General features: G+C 40.5%; 1 protein-coding gene across 4 annotated transcripts in view; it reads right to left on the bottom strand.

Annotated features, from left to right (window-relative positions):
* Positions 1 to 22,313, bottom strand: part of FAM110B (family with sequence similarity 110 member B) — a 111,634-nt gene that overhangs the window by 16,486 nt on the left and 72,835 nt on the right. For 3 of the 4 annotated variants that reach the window (XM_021555672.3, XM_021555673.3, XM_021555671.3), the window contains one exon: positions 1,650 to 1,716. The gene's annotated coding sequence lies outside the window, so the exon portion shown is untranslated. Of the gene's footprint in view, positions 1 to 1,649; positions 1,717 to 7,311; positions 7,346 to 22,313 lie in introns of those variants that run through there. The other variant, XM_031504033.2, reaches the window with a different exon arrangement.

Genomic DNA, 22,313 nt, shown 5'->3' on the forward strand with positions numbered 1-22,313 from the left:
GGGTCTAGTCAGAGTGCTGTCACCAGTCGTGTCCCCCAAAGTTCTATACTGGGCCCAGAACTGCTTAACTTGTTCATCAGTGACTGGATGAAGGGACAGATGCCTCCTCAGCAAGTTCACTGGTGACACCAAGCTGGGAGCAGTGGTCGATTCCACAGAGGGCTGTGTGGTCCTTCAGAGGGACCTTGACAGTCTGGAGAGATGGGCAGAGAAGAAGCTTCTGAAGTTTAACAAGGGCAAATGCAGGGCCCTGCACCTGGGGGGGAACAACTGCATGCACCAGCACAGGCTGGGCACTGACCTGCTGGAAAGCAGCTCTGCAGAGAGGGACCTGGGGGTCCTGGTGGACAACATCTGTCCATGAGCCAGCAGTGCCCTGGTGGCCAAGAAGACCAGAGGTGTCCTGGGCTGCATTAGGAAGGACATTGCCAGTAGGATGAAGGAGGTGATCCTGCCCCTCTCCTCAGCCCTGGTGAGGCCACATCTGGAGTGCTGTGTCAGTTCTGGGTTCCTCAGCATAAGAGAAACATGGAGCTCCTGGAACAGGTCCAGCAAAGGGCAATAAAGATGATTAAGGGACTGGAGCATCTCTCTTATGAGGAAAGGCTGAGAGTTGGGTCTATTCAGCCATGAGAATAAATGACTGAGAGGGGACCTCATCAATGTCTATCAGTATCTGAAGGGAGGGTGCCAAGATGATAGATCCAGGCTCTTCTCAGAGGTGCCGAGCAAAGGAACAAGAGGCAACAGGCAGAATCTGAGCCACAGAAAGTTCCACCTGAATATGAGGAAGAACTTTATCAGCAAAACTTCTTTACTGAGTACTAGGACAGATTGCCCAGAAAGGATGTAGAGTCTCCCTCACTGGAGATATTCAAGAACTGTCTGGACAAAATTCTTTATCATGTACTTTAGGATGACACTGCTTAAACAGGGAGGTTGGACCAGATGACCCCCTATAGTCCCATCCAACCTCATTCATTCTCTGATTTTGTGTGACTCAGTATTTGGAAAGTAGTAGTAATAACCAAATAAGTAACAGAAAACTCTGAAGTATTGAGGCTACCAGGGCTTGTTTGCAGTGAAGGTCTCTGTTACAAAAAGCTAACACAACCTACTGAATGGAAAAATGGTAACTAAAGTACAGGCAGGAATAAAGGGTGGTAAAAAGCCTGGAACTACTGGAATACTTCCAAAAAAGAGTTAGGTAAGTAACAGAAATAAAGAGAAAGCTCTGGAGGACTAAGGCAAGAAGTGTTCACTTGCACTGGAGGTCTCCATTGTAAAAAGCTAAAACAATTTTACTGAATGGAGCAACTATAACCAAAGTACAGACTGGGAATAAAGGGTGAGAAAAAGCCTGGAACTACTGGAGTACTTTTTCTGCAACACATTCTGCAACACATACATGGCTGCATGACTGAGTCCAGCAAGAGAAGAGAAAGCCTTAATCTTTCTGAAATGGCATTCAACTATATACTTGCAACTAATGAATCTGCCAACCCAGTGGACTGGTAAAGAGGAGGAAGAGAAACTATCACAACATACCTCCCAAGACAGCAGAGGAGGACATAGTAAAATCATTCTGGAATTGCTCTCCTTTTATCAACCTCTAGGAAAGAAATGTGCATTTTAATTCAAAAAGGTACCTGTAAAAGTAGAATGCCAAACTCTTGTCCACACTCCAAACAGGGGAATGTAATGCTCCACAGGATTCTGAAAAAAAAAAAAAAAAAAAAGACAAAAAGAATATATTAAAAAGGCATTAAAAAAACCCAAAACACAGCATAGCAGTAACATTGCAGGTGCATGTATGTCAGTGTTGAAGGTCATGGGAGCAGGACACCAAGGCCAGTCCATGCCAGAAGGGAGGGGAAGAAATGCAAGGCAGCCTCAGCAGCAATCAGGACTATTTCACATGAAAGGTGAGATAAATGATGACATCAATGTGGCTGAAGCCTGTGAGCTGTGTAATAATAACAACAACTAATTAAAAGGTCATTAGGGAAGCCTCAGAACACAAGCTTGCACATGACACAGTATCTGACACGCGTGATGCAATGCATTTGTGCTGGGGATCAATGAATAAAGGCAAACAGGACTCAAATGTCAAAAATGCAATTTTTAATTCACTGATGAAGGACAAAAAAAATTTGTGATTTTAAGGTCTTGTTACAGATAAACAAGCCATTTTGTTGTGGTTTTGGCTATTTCTAAATAAAAAAGAGGGAAAATACTGCAAAGAAATATTCACAACTCTGTTTCTATGATAAAAATTTAGTAGGGCATGGAATCAATGTCAGCTACTTTACAAGTAGCTGAGGGAAAAATATCAATATGTAAATGTTAGTGTTATTTTCGGGCATCTGCTAGTTGATTTTGACATGAAAATATGGAATCTACAGTGATGATGTATTTTCCTATACTCAAAGTAAAGGCTAAAGAGCAAAATATTTGTGTGTTCAAAAACCCACCACACCTCCCTTGCTGGGAGGGATGACAGGATATGTTCCAAGCTAACAATAAAAAGCACGAGAAATCTACTCTTTAATTTTTATATGTCTATATGTAAAAATTTTGCTTTTTTTCCCTTAGTCTCTTTCCCTTTTCTAAAATATTTATTTTAGACAATGCTTTTTAAAACCATGGCAGTATTGTATTTAGAAAACACTACTCATGTCTAGTCTCAATCAATACATATTTCATTTCATATATCACACCTTCTCCTTTTTCTCCACAAAATTATTACCTACTCTTTGGAATTTTAAGCCAGTTATTAAAGTCCATGCAGAAAAAACCTTAAACCTTTATATTTTGTGTAAATATAACCTGCTAAAAATGATTGCAAATATCTTCACAATAAATTGACTGATAGAAAAGCACATAATTTAAAATTTTTGAGATAATTTTCCTGTAATTAAGCATTTGCATATGCAAAAGGCAAGGGAAAAATAAGTCAGTGTATTTCTTAGGGAGGAAAACACCTCTGCTGTGGGATGCAGTTTTCTACACGTATTTTTATGTGGGAAAAAAAGGCAGTGATGGAGGAAAGGGAGAAGCAGTTTTCCTCTCTGCTGTGAGGCTGATGACAACCAGCAGAAGGGGAGAAATGCCAGGCTAAGGAAGACCCACTGTCATAATGGCTTTTAAGAGAGCTCCAGTACACAGTCACCACATAAGTGCGTGCAAAAGAGTTCTCATCTTCCCGTACCAACAAGAATACACTTTTAGTTTCTAAGTATTTAGACATAATGACTAACATACATGTGGTTTATTCTAATAGTAGTAATTCAAACAGACACATTTATGATATGAATGTCAGTGTGAGCTACATAGTGAAATATGTTCTTTAGTGAACACCAGTGTACACTACGTTAAGAATGTATAGCCTATTTTATCTTCTAAGTGTTATAAAGAGGTCACAGTCATAAAAAGTGGAAGTATTAATACTGGAGTAGTTACTGTAGAGTGAGTTGCTGGAATCCTCTGGTGCCACAATAAACATACTGCTCCAGGTCTCAAGGATTTCCCCAGAGGGTATCCATTAAATTGTGAAACCACCAGGAAAGCACACACCACACAGGCTTCACTGAACGTGGTTCTGGACCCAGGACAGAAATGACTGAAGAAGATGTATATACAAAACTCGAACAGATAAATATTCTGTGGAGCTTTCAGTGCATGACTGGTTTCAACATTCATGCCATGGAACAAGACCCCAATGATGCTATTTAGCATCCGCAGCAGCAGTGTGCACTGACAAAACTGTCAATGAATAAAGCTTAAAGGGTAATGGGAAGGCAGACCAAGTTCTGAACTAAGTTACAGACTGTATAAATTCCTCAGTGTAACACACAATATTCTCATGCATGAGACCACGAAGTGGCAGTGTGGACAACTGTCTGAGGACTCATGTCTCTGCCAGCAGGACAGCAAATCCTCAGACAGGCAGCACTGGTAGATGCAGGATGAACAGCTCAAGGCAGAACCATGTACTAATTGCCCTGTTTAAGCAGATTAACTGTTCTGGTAATAGATGTCCAGTAGCACTTTATCACTCCAAGATAGTGCCCTTCAGCAACACATTTCAGATTAATCTCTTAATCAACACAACATCCTTAATACAGCTGAGAAGGGCCACATACACCACAGTGAGTATTTTTAAATATTAACATAGAAGTGCAAGAAAAAGTAGAGAAAATGAAGAATACAGCATAAATTTCAGTAGAATTTATGAGCAAGGACTTACCAGGATAGCTAAAAGCACTAGATCCTCCTTTCCCAATTTAATATACTGTTTAGCGTAAGAGGTGTCACATGAATATTTTTCAAGTTCTAATTACTCACGCAAGTGTAACTCTTATGTGTTTAGCAAGCACCATGACAGACTCGTGTCACCAAAGTTTGGTTACTCCAGCTACCTCCTAGTACAGCCCAGTTCCAATGCAGAAGAATCCAGAAAGGCCTCCAACAAGTTACATGCACTTGTTATTCTCCATGAAAATATGAAAATAAGATGATAAATAGACAAGAAATAAACAGACTCTGCTTGTCCCACTCCTTCCATGGAATTTGCAGTAGAATACCAGGCCAGCCCTGCATTGGAAGAACCAACCTACTTGTGATAAACCAATACGAAATGCTTGGCCTCCAAGAAGGCAACTTATGTCTGACAACTCTATAGTTGATTTTTAGGTCCTTTTTAATTATTTCTTGCATTCTTCCTGGGTCTGGAGACCCAGGATTTCATTTCTCCTGCAGTTGTATGACTCAGATGAAAATACAGCAGTATATGTTGCTGTATAGCTTTACACTGCATGCACAGTAGAGTTTGAAAATGTTACCATTGAGAGCTCAGCTTCTTCCTGGTGATGGACAGACTTACTTCTTGCAGGCAGGCACAGTGGGGCACAGCTGCCATGGTGTGCAGTCACCATTCCATTCCTTCTTCACTCTTTCTTAGATCTCTTTTTTTCCTTTAAGTAACTTAACAAGGCCTGTGCAAGACGATTTGTATCATGGAATCAGAGAAGGGTTTGGGTTCGAAGGGGCCTTAAGGATCATTTGGTTCCAACACTCCCACCATGGCCAGGGATACCTTCCACTAGACCAAGTGGTCTCAAAGCCCCATCCAGCCTGGTTCACTCCAACAGGAAAGACTGATATCTGCAATACTTTCTCTTAGGAACATTAGGTGCTCCCCACAGTACTTATCTTAAAAATCATTAATAGATATGCTGATGTAGTGCCAAACACACAGTAGAGGAGATATGTACAAAGAACTGATTGGTCACTGGCTCCTACTAGACAGGTGCAAATGGCCTCAACATGAATATTTAAAGCAACTGTCCTTATCTTTTCAGTTCTCTTTGAAAAAGTTTTTTCTGTGGACAGTTTTGTCCACAAAAGAGAGAGAGAGAGAGAGAGAGAGAGAGAGAAAAGTAAGAGAAAGAAAAACCAAAAAATATTCAATACCATTTGAGATCCAAAACAACATAAGAACAGCTAATATCAGACTTTTCAAAATCACAAAAAATAATGACACTGAGTAGTGTACACAAAGCTGGTTTTCCTTCTGAATTTCAGCTAAGATTTAATCTCCTCTGTAAGGGCAGAAAATGCCTCACCTAGACAGGGAGCACCCAAACCAAGATAAGAAACTCTGGACTATACTCAGACTGTAAATAAAAATTAACTTCTTTAATTATATGTCTGTGAGCTACCACTTTCTTCTCTGAACTGAGATTTCTCTGTAGCTTTTTTCTCTATAAAATCTCACAAATTCAAATTTCTTTCAAAAACAAATCCTCCTGGAATGCCTAGAAAAACAGTCCACAATGGCTGGGCAGCTGGCATACTGCAATGGCTCATTATCCTAATTTCAACAGGAAATCTCTTATCTGCTGCTGAAATCAAGGTCAAGTGGAAAATTTTAACAACCAGTATGAGGAGATCTGTGCATCTAAAGTTAAGTTTGTAACTAGATAAATTCGAAACATTTTTACCATTTTTTAGAAATGTATATTTTGACCATTTGGTAAGCAAAAGGATATGCAAATCATCCAGGCAGGAGTGATGATCCTTTTCAAGACAGACTGACTGACTTGGGGACAGCTGGGTACTGGCAAGACAGAAACTCTCCTGTCATTTGTGGTACCAGGCCACTCCAGTAATACAACACATTTAGAAGACTCATTACATAATACCTTCACAATGAAGTTGAGACCTGTAGAACTAAGAGTCATTGAAACATGTACATAACATACAAAACTACAGAAAACTCCACCTTGCTCCATCAGTGATCCCTTTAGCTGTTCCCTTGTCAGTTAAATATTCTTACAATAAAAAGCACCCATGATATGAGAAAAACAAATCTCAGAGTCCTGTGACTGGCATTGCATATTCAAAATTTAAAAAACCCAAAGGAAGGAATGACCAAATTGTTTGCCACATAAGCAAGAGCCCAGTGAGGATTTTAAAATGGAGAAAGAGGCCAGCCTACCATCTGGATTTCTTATTTGAGATACATATGAAGAATGGAAGAGACATCTGTCCCTGGATATTATCAGCAGAGGGACACATCTCATAACAAATTCTCAAAGGCATTGGCAAGGATGTATCTTCTTCAGCATCTCTTAACTCAAAAGCATGGTGTGCCCCGTGCCTGGTTACCCCATGCAGGCACTGCAGCGAGGATTCAGGGAGTGTAGCTGATTTTTCCCATTTTTACTTGCTGGAAAATAAGGAATTTTATTCCTCAGTCTGGCTCCTCTTTAGACAACCACAACCTGAGAATGCCAAAACTTATCTCAGTTTAATCTCAGAGATACGAATCTTAATAAAGAATAATTAAAGCAAAGACTGTTTTGCCTTGTTGATGGAAACTGACATGAAAGAAAAATTGAATGAAATTATTATAAAACAATTTTTGAATAGGCAACATCATGCCAACTAAATGCACCTTATGAAAAGCTAAAAAACTTATACCTAAATATACTTTCTATAGCTGCTCTCCCTTTTGCCTTCATACAAGTTCAGAGAAGTCTCATCCTTGAACACAAAAATCATAGAAATACCACAACAGGAAAAGTGAAAACCACACAAGACTTTATTTGAACTACCTGGATGACAACAAATCTTAATTAGGACACCATACACCGACATGTGCAGACACACAGAGAGGAATGCTCTGTGCCCAGGCTGGCCAAGCTGTAAATGAGTGGAGAGGGAGCTTGAAGCTGCTGCCCATGCTCTGCAGAGGAGCACACCAGGAGGTGGGAACCACAACTTGCACGACACAGGAAAGCTTACTTCCAATATGTTTCCCATGAATTAAAAAAAAAAAAAAAAAAAGTTAAAACACCTCCTAAACATCTTTCTTTGCAAAAGTATTAATCGCACTGCTTTTTTGAAGAAAAACAAACAAACAGAAAAACCTCTCAAGAAAAACCAATCCCCTTCCCCCCCATTCCCCCCCCCTCCAATACCCACAAATGCAATAGAGGAAAAAAACCCAACCAAACAAACCCCAAACAATCAAGGCAGTGACACAGCCACAAAAAAAGAAATTGAAACATTTAAGAGAATGAAATTCAGTTCATCACTGACCTTTGCCTGAAGGAAACACTGTCAAATTTTGCTGGCTTTGGTAACTGTCAGCAAAAAGTGATTTAAAAAGTCTGATGGTTTATATGAAATATTCATATTTGGATGTGTCAGTTATCTTGCTGAGAAAGTGTATCTGGTGTTTCCCTTAATGGAATCCTCTATTTCTTCACTTGCATGGTGTTTTTTTGTGTTGATCTCAAAGGTCCTTTCCAACCTTGTTAATTCTGCGATTCTTTGTTTTGTTGGAATATTTTTATGAGTCTCACATAATTATGATTCACAAATATTGCAGGTAGTCTCTCATTCTGAGAGTTAACATTGGACAGATTTTTCAAAAAATATAATTTTATTCAGTATTGCCTAATCTACCAAAAAATAAAACCAATTTTTGAAATAAATAACTTAAATTGGAGAGATGTAACTGGAGCACATTTAAAGCTTACTATCTTTTCCAACAGTTAGTCCACATTATGGATATAAAAAGGTTTTTATAAACAGATATACTTTTTTTGTAATTTTTACCAAAAAAAGAAAGATGAATTCAGGTACTGAAAAAGCTAGGCTTGTATCTTTTCTGAAAATGCTTAATTAAGCCTAAATTCAGAAATTCTGTGTATACTTTCAAGAGGTACTAAGCATCCAAAAGTCAAACTGTGACCATGAAATAGGTGCTTGGTGTCTATGGAGACCAACTTTAGCAAATCAAATTGGAATGTACAAAGTTGAAGATTGCCTTTTGAAATATTAGACTTTGCACTTTGGCTACATGAAGAAGGTACCATGGAAGTGGAAGGAATATAGTCCATTCCTCCTCACATCCCTGGCTTACCTCCCTAGGCAGCAGACCATACATCTATTATTAACCCTTCTTGCTGAAGAGGAGGAGATGAAAACAGGACTTAGCTGAAAGTACAAAAGGGGATTCTTGCATCCTGTCTACAAAAGAATCTCTTTGATTTTCATGCAGTTACCTAATTAAATTTCACTGTGCATATTAAATTTTCAGATGTTTAGCTATTTTAAGCTCAGCCCCAAATCAAAAGAGCACACATTCATAAATGACCCTTTCACTAAAAGAAACAAAACCAAAAAACTCAGATAAGGTTTTCTGTAGTAAACATATCCCCCACTCTAGATGTTTCCTCAGTTCAACCAAGGAGAAGAGATCATGCACATAACTTCTAACTGGGTCACAAACTCTACCTGTCTGATATTTTATTCATGCACCTTGTAAAGGGATGCACATTATTTCAAGCAACAGCTCTTCACGAGCACTTCAATATTGTGTTTGGATTACTTTATTTTAGAGATGGAGAGAGAGATCCAATTTCTTCAGTCGGTGAGAAATAACATAAAATCAAGTTGTCAATCTCTTGACATACTATTTCCTTTAACTTATACTCAATACATCCTTGATGAGTTGGTGGATTACCCTAGAGGAATTCTCAAATATACTTGTAAGAAGAAAATGAATCGTCCAAAGTCTAAATTAGCCATTCAGAATTTATAAATATATTAGACAATATTTAATGGTCATAACATTTTTAGTAGATATATACAGAATAACTATGTGTGAATTTTCAGCTCTGAGATAGTGGATATCTTAAAAAGTTACATGAGAATTCATGAAGTGCTATAGCTCTTTGCTCATTAACCTGGGTGTTTAAGCATGCCTGATCCTGCTTCTCAGGATCTTTACAATCTGATGTCCTCTTTTAGGCCAGTATTTGTTACACCTAATTCACTAAGATTCAGAAATTCTGCATTGAAATTTTCTTTTTTCTCCCGTAGCTAGAATGTTGGATATCAACACCACACTCAGTGCTGCTGAGAAAGACAAGGGACTTAGCAGAGGTTAAAAGCAGGCTCTGGGCACTGAGCCAGTCTCCAAATGTTCTTTACTCAGCTAAAATGTGTTTGGGTTTGCTGTGAGAGTATACAGTACCTGGACAGAAACTCTTGAAATAACAGGGGCAACCTAATATAAAAAAAATAGGGAAGCAGCAGATGAAACTGTTTAAGAGCCATTTTTCCACTTAATTTGCTAACAGAATGTGATTGCACATAGATACTGGACCTGGAGTAGCATCTGCCTTTTTGGGTTGGATGTTTGCATTTGACTGCAGAATATTTAATTTCATACTGGACAACACATTTTAAGTTCTTTAAGAAAAAAAGTCAGGATCAAGTCTTGTTGAACGGGTTGTAAAATGTTGTAAAAATGGACAGAGAGAGACAAAAGCATTTGAGCTAAAAATTAACAGTTGCTTTTTTTCTTTTCTACTATCATACACAGATTTTGATGTGACATCATACTATGGTGAAAGCTATAGCTTGAAAATGCTACTATTTTGGAGATGCCATGCAAAAAGGTTGAAAAAGGAAAGAAATTAAGGTCAGCTGACATGAAAAGAGAAGCCAGCCTCAGGGTACTCATGGGATGCAGCACAGAAAAGAGTTTTTCCCGTAGACATGCTGCCAGGAGCACAGGCTGCCCACTGCCAGAACCAGTTGAGGAGCTGGAGCACAGGAAGAGAGGGTGAGGGTACTGTTTGCTCAATCATGAAAACAGAGAGCTACAGGGAGACCTACCTGCTACTGCCTGATGGGAAGGGACACAGACTGTCCTCGCAGGTACACAGGGAGGAAGGGGAGCATCAGAGCTGCAACTTGGGATATTACAACCTTACACAGGAGAGAAAACGTTTCATTTTCAGGGAAGTGAAACACTGAAACAGAAGTCCACAATGTCTGCTGTACTTTCATCCTTGGAGATATTCAAGTGTCCTGAGCATGGCCCTGAGCAACCTGATCAGATGGGATTCAGGCTGGCCAGCAGGATGGACTAAGTGATTTCTGCAAATCCCCTCCAACCTATATGATTCTCTGATCTCATCTTGCCACCTCATTTCAGTGGTGGCCAAAAATCAAGTGTTTCTTTGTCTCATCCACTCCTCAGCAGCAGATGATCCAGACATGGAAGACAGAGTAATAAATAAGTACATGTTTAAATTCATCACCATCTATATCCACCTCTTTTCATTTCTCCATGCTTGAAAGACTGGAATATTTGTTTCTCAGTATGCACCGGGCATTTCCTCCGCTCTTTTGCTTTTTGCATCTCTTGGTGATTTATTTGTCAACAGCAAACAAAACAGGACGACTTGAGAAAATCAAGAAAACATAAGGAAGAGAACAAGAACCATGTAGAGAAGGAAAAGCATCATCTCTTCCTTTTTAGCAGCAGGCATCTGGAATTTATTCAGCAAGACATCGACTTAACAGGCAGTGCTGTGCAGGACTCTTTGTGTACAGCATTAAGGAATCATTTCAGGAAAGGGGGTGAGAAGGATAAAAAGCCGCTAATACTAAGGGGGTGAGAAGGATAGAGGCTAAACAGAGGGCTGATGGGCTGTGCCATTCTGTGCAAGCCTGGATGCCATGCTGAAAACATGCCCCAAATTCCCCGTATTGGTGATACAGATATGCAGGGACACATGTGATATACTGGAACAAAAATCAAGTGACAGGTATAACAAATGTTGCTGTTTAGACACTGTCTAATCAAAGGAGATGTTCTGATGCCCCAAAATGTATATGAGGCAGGGAAATTGCTGAAAGTACTCCATAAAGTTCTATGGTACATATTACATGGACTGAATTAGCCAGTTCAATAACTGCTGCTCCTTGCAGCTCACAGAAGACCATGTTGAGGCAGAACCATGCAATGATTTTGTCAAAAGAAAATAGAAGATATAAGCAATATTGAGTTAGTCTGTTTGACTCTTCCCAGTGTTTCTGCCAACAGTACAAGCAAGAACACACCAATATTTTCAGTGATACAACTCAGTACCAGTATTCAAAGCAGACACTGAGCAACAGAGATCACTGAATTAATTTTTTCTGTTTAGTGAAAGTAAATAATAGCATTAGTAGAGACTTACAGAGGACAAACAAACCAAAACAACTCAGCAAACCCACACAAAATCTGGGTAATTAAACTCCCATTTTTCACAGTAAGGATGCCTGGAATCTCAACACTCCAAAACTTGTGACACTTCCCCCATTCAATTTTCCTTAAATCAGCTCTTTTTCTTCACTATCCCCACCAAACATAAACCAAACAAAAATTTTGAAAGGATCCATTTTAAGAGATAAACACAACTCCATAATGAAGCTGCTGAAATCAAAGCCCAACCCTCTTGTACTTTGTCACATGGCTCCCGGGAAATGCTGCTGGAGTCATTAAAGAAGCTCAGTGGATTCTCATCTCAAGGATGTTCAGTGCAAGACAGAGCCTGGATTCACAGCTATCTAATCTGCTAGTTACTAATGCAGAGAGCAAACTTTGTGCTCACCACCAGTGAGCCTCCAAATGGCTTTGCGCTGCAGATGCTGTCCATCCTGGATGTAAGCCATGGTACTACAAATGTGGTTTGCAGTTGGTGAGGTTTCCAGCCAGTGTCTCTGCACTGCCAACAGTCTCTTCTTCAGTTCATTTTCACATCTTATTGTCTACGCTGTCATTATCCAATCTATTACACCAGCATACCAGGAACCTGCTGCACAGCAGTACTTATGAGGGTAGAAATGTTTACTTTAACTATTTCCTATGAAAGAATAAATACATACAGCTCCCACCTCTGCATCTTTGCTTTCAGGGTCCAAGCATTATTAGCAACTCTTTTGATAAGGAAACTATTATGGTTTTTACACAATAAAAGGTGGTGCTAAGCATTAATAATATATATGCAATACTTATTAATTTCATAATGAACAACTTATTTGTACTTATAACATACACCTCAGCTACAAAGACAGCTGCCCTCCACTTATCACCACAGTCCCATTGGTTTCATCCTACAATCCCTCCATCAAAGTTCATGGTAAAGAAATGCACAACCAATGTAAACTGCATCACTTCTGAATTACTGCTTTGTGAGTTATGGGAATGCCATAGCAGCCATAATGTATTAACTGCAAAACACTACACCTATCCCAAATTCTCCTTCAGCAAACTGCATACCTGGTGGGACCAAGCACCAGAGCAGTGATAGGTGGGGGGCAGCCAAAGAAGTGCCTGCTCTTTCCAGCCCTTTCAGCTGGCCAAGATAGCTCACCTGTTGGATGAAAGCAGCTTTGAGTAGGATCACCCTGGGAAGGGCTGTGTTACAACAGCTCTCAGCAGAGCCAGCTGCTTCAGTGCTTGCTTTGCAGAGGGTGCTCGCTGCTGTGACAAACTCTGGAGCAGGTCCCAGGAAGCAGAAGCAGAGAGGGGCAGGACACCCCAGCCCAGCCCATCAGAAGCAGAGGGCACTGTTTGCACTGCAGGCCAGCTCCTGTTCCCCTGACAATGGCAAATCTCTTTGTCCCTTGGCAGTTCAGGGAACAGAACATTGTCTTGTAAAATTCCAATGCTGTTTTAATGCTACCATTATTAGCATTGTCTTCAGACAATAAAATGTTCTGTTGCAGTCACTGTGGGCTCACAGCAGTGAATACACATTGAGTCACCCCACATTAACTTAAATAGAACAACTGTGTGAATACATGCTCTTCAGTTAAATCTACACACACTCAAAAGTAAAAATAAGCAGATATCCAAGGAAGAACTTACTTTCTACACAATGCAACCCTTGCTGTGTGCTTCCACGGCCTCAACAAACATGTGGCAAAAGGCTTAGTAAGACTACTCCTATTTTCTGATCTAGTAGTAGATGAGTACAAAAAGCCACCCCGAAAGGGTTATGTAATTAAAATTGTGCATGCCTAAACCTGGTTTTATCTGTCCTGGGACCTCCACAACACAAGCAGAGGTGGTGCCCACAAGCAGCCACTTGCACCATATTGTCAACACAGAGCAGTGTTTGCCCCGCTCCTTTCCCAAATCAGCATCTCTCAAGAATAATTGCTCAGATGCTTTCTCACTACCTGTAAGAACACAGCCCTCATGTTATGTTCAGAGGGGAGCAGGAGATACCCAGAAGATTTCAAGGTGGAGCACAGGGACAGTCTAAGGCCCAGACATTCACTCTTATCACAGGACTTGCTGTGCTGCCAATTCACCATGCACTGCTGATACCAAAGCACAGAAAAGCAAAGCAAACAACTGATCTGTGCTCAGACTTGTCTGTGCTTCTGTCCCTAAACTAAACCCTCATAGGAATAGAAACTGCATAAAGTAAGAGATTCCCTACTTTGAAAAGAAACTACAGAAGGCACTGAGGCTTAAAATGAACACACTTTTTTTATTTTTTTACACCTCTGAAACCATGCAGCACAGTCCTCCTCACACCAAAACTGCACAGCAGCCTGCAGGCACATTATTTTACACTTCCTAAAACAAAACCTCCTATGTCTAACAGTTCTAACACACAACCAGATATACTCCAACCAGGTATTATAATTTTAAAAGGATTTTGCTATTGTGCATGCTCTAAATATTGGGCACTTGAACAACTGTCATAATAGAGCATGACATCAGTACTACATGAATTCAAAGGATGCAAATTGAGGTAAATAAAGCATTCATACCACCAAAGATACCTTAATTCTCTTTCTCTAGGAGGAGTTCTGACGTGCTCACCTGAAGCTCCTGTCCTTGCCTTACTTTTTGCAGGAACTTCTCTCTCTTCCTGTCCTGTAATTCCTTGTGGACAAGAACTAGGGAAAGGAAGTTCCCAGCTGCCTGGCAGTTTTAAGCCCAAGTTAGAAAACATGAATAAAGAATACAACATACAAAAGTGTTCAAGGGAACATCTAACTATAGGAAAAATAATACTAATAAAAAGCCTTTTTTTTATCACAGAGTATATCTGAGGGTTTCACAAATCCCCTAAATTTTCAATCTCCCCCTCTCGACCCTGAAGCAACAGTGTCTAACATAAAGAAAAGTTACTTTCTTGCCTGTGAGGAAAGCTGTGGACCATAGCTTCCTCCATATGCAGAATGAAGACAATACATAAAAATCTGAAAAAACATTTTTTTTACCCCCATATATGAATCCTTAATTTATGCAATTGCCTGTACAGAACAATGAACAATGTTAGATAAACAGCCAGCAGTCTTAAACTTCATTTAAGCCCATGTTGAAGCTGTCTGGGAGGAGCTGGCAGCTGGCCGCCTCACCAGAGACCAAGGTGACAGGACACACTGTCTTTTGGAGCTTCTTTTATCCTACACCGATTTCCCCTTTTATCCCTGGCAGGTCTCTTGTTCACCTGTGCAATGCAAGCCTGGTTATCTCTGCCAGCCCAAAAGAGCACAGCCCAGCCCATGGGATCCCTCCCAGTGGCTGAATTACAGACAAAACCAGAGTGTGCTTGTGTCCAAAGCATACACTGTGTGCTGCAGGTTTTGTGACTGCTGGGGCTCCCTTGGGTCCCCGTGCTTTATGTGGTGGGCAGACTCAACAGCTTCCCCAGTTCTTTCTCCTTCACCTAACAGCAACAAAATGCACGTCCTGTGCATGGAAACAGGCTGGAACAGCAATGCCAGAGATACTTGGGACACCACAACATGGTGAAGAAGGGTAGCATGCCACGGTCATCAAACACTGATGAAAGCTTATCATACTCACTGAGGAAACTAATGACTTGAAGCCCATGGACACAGGAAAAGGAGTAAGGATGTGAGAAATTTATAGGTGTTTGCTCCCAGACCCATCCTGGCCTTAGGTTTATGCTCTTGCATGGATTTCTTTCCCTTAGATGAGGCCATTGAAAACCTTGCAGGTCATGGTCGGGCTGGTGGCAATCCCCTCCTTCCAGATTAGGCAAGGCAGCCAGAAACAACCACTCCAATACCAAATACAACTAGCATAAATGACAAAGTAGCATGGAGACTGAGGGAAATGCTAGTACAGTATTCCTGACCTAAAGTTTTCGCTGTTCTCACATCACTACCACCAAAGGAAGGGAGGGAAGTTTCTGGGGCAGGTTGTTATGGCAGCCCTGTGCTGCCTTGCACAAAGGCTGCCTAAATAGCAAAGTGCAGCACGTTTGGCTGAGGGCTAACTCCTCCTGTGAGCCACTGCTGCTTATGTGGAATCGAGATGGATATTCTTAATCACACTTCCTAACTGTTGGCATTTTCAGAGTATTTGCCAAGCAGGTGAATCCTTCAAATAATACCATGCAAAAGCTACACAAACCCTCAAAATTTCAGGCCAGACAATTTGCTCTCCTGCTTAGCACCCCAGATGTTTCAAACAAGGAGAGATGCGCCGTGCACAGGGGTAGGATTCCAGAAAAGCTGACTTTCTGGGACTTACAGCTTATCCTCTGTAGCTCCTGGAAGGCTTATACTTCAACCATGTGAAAATGCTATCACTTATTATTACACTATATTTCATGCTCAATATTTATGCCCTTTTCTCCAGTGCCAAAAGCTCACATTGATACCTTAAACTTTACTTTGCAAATGCAAGACTTCTATTTTTGGGATGCCTTGTTATTTTTTTCCTTTTCTTTCTTGCCCCTCCTTTTTCAGACATGAAGGTAAGCTTTAAGATTTATTCAAAAATCCAAGAGCAATGCAATCTTGGCGAAAAACAAAGATGACAAAATACCCTGAGCATTAAAATATATTAAAAGCACAATTTTTTTTTTATTTCACACATTCAATCCTAGAGTGATTTTTATTAGCCTACAGAACATTAAAGGCTTGTAAAGTCAGATTTACAACAGAACTTGAAACAGCCCCATCTATAGCCTATGAAGTGCTGTTATAACACAAATTCTAAGTGTCAAACTTTAGCGAGTTATGTAACCCAGCACTTCCCCTTTTTTAGCTGTAATCTTATATGAAAACCTGCTATCACAAAAACTGCATGACCTTGTGCTGTAAATATCTCATTATTTTATTTATCTTACAGCTGTTATGGAAGCAAAAGTGACAAACCATGCATTAAATTGCTTATTTTGTGAACTGTTTTGAAAGCTTAAATTTCATTATGAGTTCTGGATTAAATTACATGGATAAAAGCAAAAGAATAAAATAAAACAGGAAGGAGTAGGTACATCAAAAAATCAGGTTTTTAAGCTTTCTCTTGTAAAATGTATGGGAGGCAATAGTCAACAAGACCACCATTTTGGGCAGTATTTAAAATAAAGAACAGCATATTCGTTCTTCTTAGTTTCTCTTAGTTTCTTGTTATTGCTCCAGAACTTCAGAACCAACATAGAGTATTCTGATTTTGGAGCATAATCTTTGGGTAAATCTTTTTTGTTTTCTCCTCAGTAGCAGAACATAAAATTTAACCAGTATGAATATCTACCTAATTTTCACAGTTCACAAAGTGAACTACTGCTCTTTCTGAAGAAATGTATGTCAGTAAATACATAATACCTACATGCATAAATTCATGCATTTCTCTTGAAATACATAAAAAAATAACTTGGAGTAAAAACCACACAAAATTCTAAATAAATCTGAAAGTGCTGCATTTTCACAGTGAAGCACCACATTCTATCAACATTACACCTTTTTCATGTGATGTCATGCATGCACTGAAAAGATAAATATATACCATGCTGATAGTGAAAACTTCTATACAAGATCATGATTTAGTTTTTTTACATTACCTTACTAATCCTTATAAAACTGCTTTTTTCCCCTACTTGAATTCAGTTATTTCATTCATCAGCAGTAGAAAACAAATAACTGAAATGTCAACTGTCACCATAAATACCAGTGTTGCAGGAGAAAGCTTAAAACCTGAAGAGATAATTAGGATTATAGAATCATTAAGGTTAGAAAAGGCCTCTAAGATCATTGAGCCAACCTTTAACCCAGCACCACCACGTTTATCACTAAGCCATATCTCCACATGCCACACTACCAGGAATGGTGATTCCACCATCAGGATGGGCAGCCTGTTCCAATGCTTGATCACCCTTTCAGTGAACAAATTCTCCTAATATCCAATCTAAATCCTCAGGGGCGCAACTTGGGGCTGTTTCTTCTTGTCTTGTTACCTGGAAGAAGAGACTGACCCACAGCTCATCACAAGCTCCATTTCATGTTAATTGTAGAAAGCAGTGAAGTCTCCCCCTGAGCCTCCTTTTCTCCAGGCTGAATAACCCCAGCTCCCTCAGCCACTCCTCATCACATTGTGGCTCCAGACCCTTCATCAGTTCCATTCCCCTTCTCTGCACACACTAATTGGAAATACATACTTTCTTTATATTGCTTATATATATGTAGGTGTGTGTTTACAGTATTTATTTATATACTTTCTTTGGAATGCCAGAAAAATCACTGGTTTCCTGTCCAGCATATTTCTCCATCTCCTGCACAGAAGGATGAAAATCTTAAGCAAAATGTTATTCTTTATGAAGCAAAATATTTTATGAAGAATAAATCTACCTCGACCAGAATCTACCTCATGGATGGAGGAGATAAGAGTAAGTGGAAAATGTCAGAAATACTGTCAGAGAATGAACTTATTCACTAAAGAAGTTATTTAGCTCCTAGATTAAAATACTGAAGAAGAAAAAGAAGAATAGATGATCACCATCCCCCCAGATCACTCCGATTCAGAGAGAGGAGAAAAAAAAATCACTTCTAGACTAACAAAAACTATGGGATATCCAATGTAGTCATCACATCTTGTGAAAACTCTTCATATTTTCCTCATAATGCAAATTGAATCTCCTTCTCCCCCCAACAAAACCTCTTTCAAGACATTTTCTGGATTAGCTCCAAGCACAGATGAGCTAAAACTAGTAACCCAACTTATCAAACACACTGCAAGGCTGGATGCATATGGAAATGAAATATATTCACAAACAGACTAGATATGTCAGTATGTTTTTGCCATCTCTGATATAAAAATAGGTGTCAGCAAAAACCCCAGTATAAATTCATGCAAGCCCCTACAGGAACACTGCTGTTTTCCTCTGGATGGTTCAACCCGCACAATGACTAAGAAACTTCTCATGATTAAAGAAAAAAAGGGTTGGGAGGGGATCCACCCAAAACCCTATCACCTGTTATTTTCCAAACCCCTACCAAAACCCCCATATTTTTCACATTAGTTGCAGAAAGTACTCCTGGGTCATCACCACTGACCCAGGGTTTGTCCCTTGTCCAAGAGGGAATGGCAGGATTCCCTTCCTGTGATACTCGTGCCATCACTGGGGGTCAGGAAAGAAGTCAGGGGCATTTAGTGGCCTCAAAGCAAACCAACAAAAATGTATTTGCTTTTGACAGCAAAAGCAACGCAAGGCGTGCTCCCACAAGCTTCACCTCACAGAGGAAAACCTCCCTGGCTTTTTCTGTTCCATGTGTTTTTGTGAGCAGGCATCAGAGCCGGCATATGCGGGGGATGATGCCAAGCGCTCCTCAAACCCGCGCTCCCACACCTTGGATGTGTTTGCCCGTGCTCGTGCACGCATGAAACACTGTGGGCAAACCGTGGCAGCCGTGACCTGATGGAAGCACCAAGCACGGCTGGCCACCCTCCGAATCAATTTATGCAGACTGCACAGATGCTCTCCTCCAGCACCTGTGGGCAACAGCAGTGCACACAATGAGAAAGGAGCTCTCTCAAAAAAATTAAACCAAAAAGAAATTAAAAAAGGGAATCAGAAATGCTTCGCCTTCAGGCAGCTCTTGGTTTCTCCTCCCACGCAAAAAAAGCTAATGTGTTGCTTTTGTAAGATATTATTAATCCTTATATACATAAATAAAGCGATTTCATACCTGTTCTAGAAAATTGAGAAATTGAACTGCCAAAACACACCCCACTGTATGACCAAAGGTTGTGTTTCACTCAATTACAACTTGTGCTGTTCTGCATTTCTTTCTCTTTTCCCTTCCATTTTGCCCCAGATTTCCAAATTCCAAATTTTAGTAAATTGGTAGAAATTTGCTTCTGAACAAAATAATCACTTCTTGGTCTGCAACTTCACCAGACAGACAGGCTGCAGCCTGAGGATGCTGGATCAGCTACCGAGTATGGCGCATTTCAAATTTAGGTCACTTGTGCTGCTCTGACCCCAGTGAACAGCAGCGGCGTGTTTTTCCACACTTGACTGTTCTCCTGTTGACCTGTGTCTCGAACAAGACAAGTCCCAATGCAATTTAAAGAACAAGGTCAGCACAGGACGTATTGAATGCTAAATATGCTAGGAGAGGGGCAAAGTGACTGTGAAGAAGAATTCACTTCCCCAAAGTTTGCTGGTGGAGACTGAAGGCACAAACGCTAAACCTGGACACAAATCCTTGGTTGTGTTTGCCGCCTGCATGACTGGGATCCAAAGGGGGGACTGATGGCAGGCAGAATTGTCAGCATGTGAGGCAAAGCGCAGCTGAGCCAGCAGCACACACAATAAGAATTATCTCTGCTGGAGGCTGCTGGCTGCCGTGCCAGCACCCCGACTCAGCGCTGACAAATGCTGGGGGAGAGCCGGTGCCGAGGCCAGAGCCCACTGATGATAAATGCCTCGGGTGCCGAGGCTGCCAAACCAGCAGAGTACCCACCTTCCTGCAAATGAGCCAACCCGCCACATTCAAGAGAAGAATAAGAACTCCTTGAGGAAGTAGCTGCTTGCTGCAGGAAGGTGGGAAATGTAGCCAGGTCCTGTGGTAGGGAAGGTGAATGGGAGAGAGCCCAAAGCCTCCCTTGGGGCTCTGCTATTTGCTGGAGGGTTGGAGCAGGAGGCAGGGCAAGTTGCAACAGCACCTTTGTACCAGCACCTACTCTAACTGCTTTCTAGTTGTTGGGCTTAACGTTTGTGTTTATTCTCCTGTAGTTCTTAAAAAAAAAAAAAAAAAATTATACACTTGGCAAAACACAACAACTGTTTATACAGAAGAATGGTTCCTGAACAACTCTGGTGTTTAACTACACATGAATCCAAAGGGAAAAAGCTTAATGGACAGCAATATGAGATATTTTAGCTTGCCCCTAACTCTTATTCTACTGGTTCAAAACTGCAATACACTCCCACCCTGTGGATATCCTCAAGCATAATCAGCATGGGCAGTCCAAAGGAAGGTAACCTGGAAGGAGCTTTGTCCACTGGCTATAGGCTTAGACAAAGATTAGCAGAGAGAACAACCAAAGAAGCAACACCTACTGAACACTCACTAGCAAATAAAGCAGCCAAGCTTGTCACTGGGCACTGCAAAAGACTCTCAAAGGGGAAAACCAATCTGGACAGTCTAGTAGGAGGAGAACCATTGTTTTAATGAGTTTTGGATAAATGCATGGGTTACTGATGTTTTACCCACAGGATTAAATAGTGGGGCCTGCAAGACTAGAACAGTGATCTCCTCCTGTACTTGGCACTAGTGAGGCTGCATCTTGAATCCTGTGTCCAGTTTGGGGCCCTCCACTACAAGAAAGACACTGAGACGTTGGAGCGTGTCCAGAGAAGGGCAAAGGAGCTGGTGAAGGGTGTGGAGCACAAGTATTATGAGGAGCAGATGAGGGAGCTGGGGCTGTTCATCCTGGAGAAAAGGAGGCCCAGGGGAGACCTTATCACTCTCTACAACCACCTGAAAGGATCTTATAGTGAGGTGGGGTCAGTCTTTTCTCCCAGGTAACAAGTAATAGGACAATAGCAAATGGCCTCAAGTTGTGCCACAGAAGGTTGAGATTGGACACTAGGAAAAAAATTTTCATGGAAAACACTGGAACAGGCTGCCCACGGAAAGGGTTGAGTACAGTTATTTAAAATATGTGGAGATGTGGTGCTTAGGGACATGATTTAATGGTGGCATTGGCAATATTGGGTTAAGGGTTGAACTTGATGACACTGTATCTCCTTTCCAACTGAAACTATTATTTGATTCTCAGTTTTAAAGCACAGAACAAGAAGATGTGTCAGAATAGATCCAACTTGGGGGAAAGAAACCCCCATACTTTATGTAGATGTAGATACATTACATGAAAGAGCTGAGAATGAAATCATAAAGGGAAGAAAAGTCAGTATCATCTTTGTATTATGACAATAGAAAGCAGATCTGTCATAATAAGTAAAGTTCATATTGCCTAATTTAGTTAATAGGTTTTTAGAGAAACAGCAAAGTTCATTCACAGGGTACGATTTTTTTTTTTTTTTCACTGGTGGGAGATTTGCAGAAGAATCAGAGACAGGCATTGTTCTTGTAACTTTCACACATCTAAAAGACTAATAAGCAATTACTAATTATAGACCTTAGGAAAAGGGACTGTTTTTTTTCTCCAGTCCTACCTACTGACGATTATTCTCTACCATCTCTTAGCTAATGGCTTGTAAGATCTAGAACTAGAAACCACAGCTGCTAGAGCCTTTTCCCAGTTTCTGTAGCAGACCATTCTCTGGATATATGCATCTACAAAATTAGTACTTTTACATTTTTCTCTGTTAATTCCTGATTCTTGCTACCTCACCTATATTGAAAGTTTCTTTTGTACTTCAATTTTATTTCTCATATTTGTGCTTTTCTTTCCTAAAATACTTCAAATATTGTTGACAACATCTCCCAAGGTATAAAGCATCTACAACTGACTGCCTAGACGAGGTGTCCACACAGGAGAAACAAAATTCGGTGCAATGCCAACCAACATCAACAGGGATCCAACTTCAGTGGGATGAGAATCAAACCTTCAGAGCCACTACTCCCCACTGCAGTTGGGCATCTTTATATGGCCAACCATTGTGAGGCTCCCTCCCACTGTAATTCAGGCCCCTCCTGGTATTATTCCCAAGTAT

Source organism: Lonchura striata, chromosome 1 (genome assembly GCF_046129695.1).
Source record: "Lonchura striata isolate bLonStr1 chromosome 1, bLonStr1.mat, whole genome shotgun sequence".
Taxonomy (NCBI): Eukaryota; Metazoa; Chordata; class Aves; order Passeriformes; family Estrildidae; genus Lonchura; species Lonchura striata.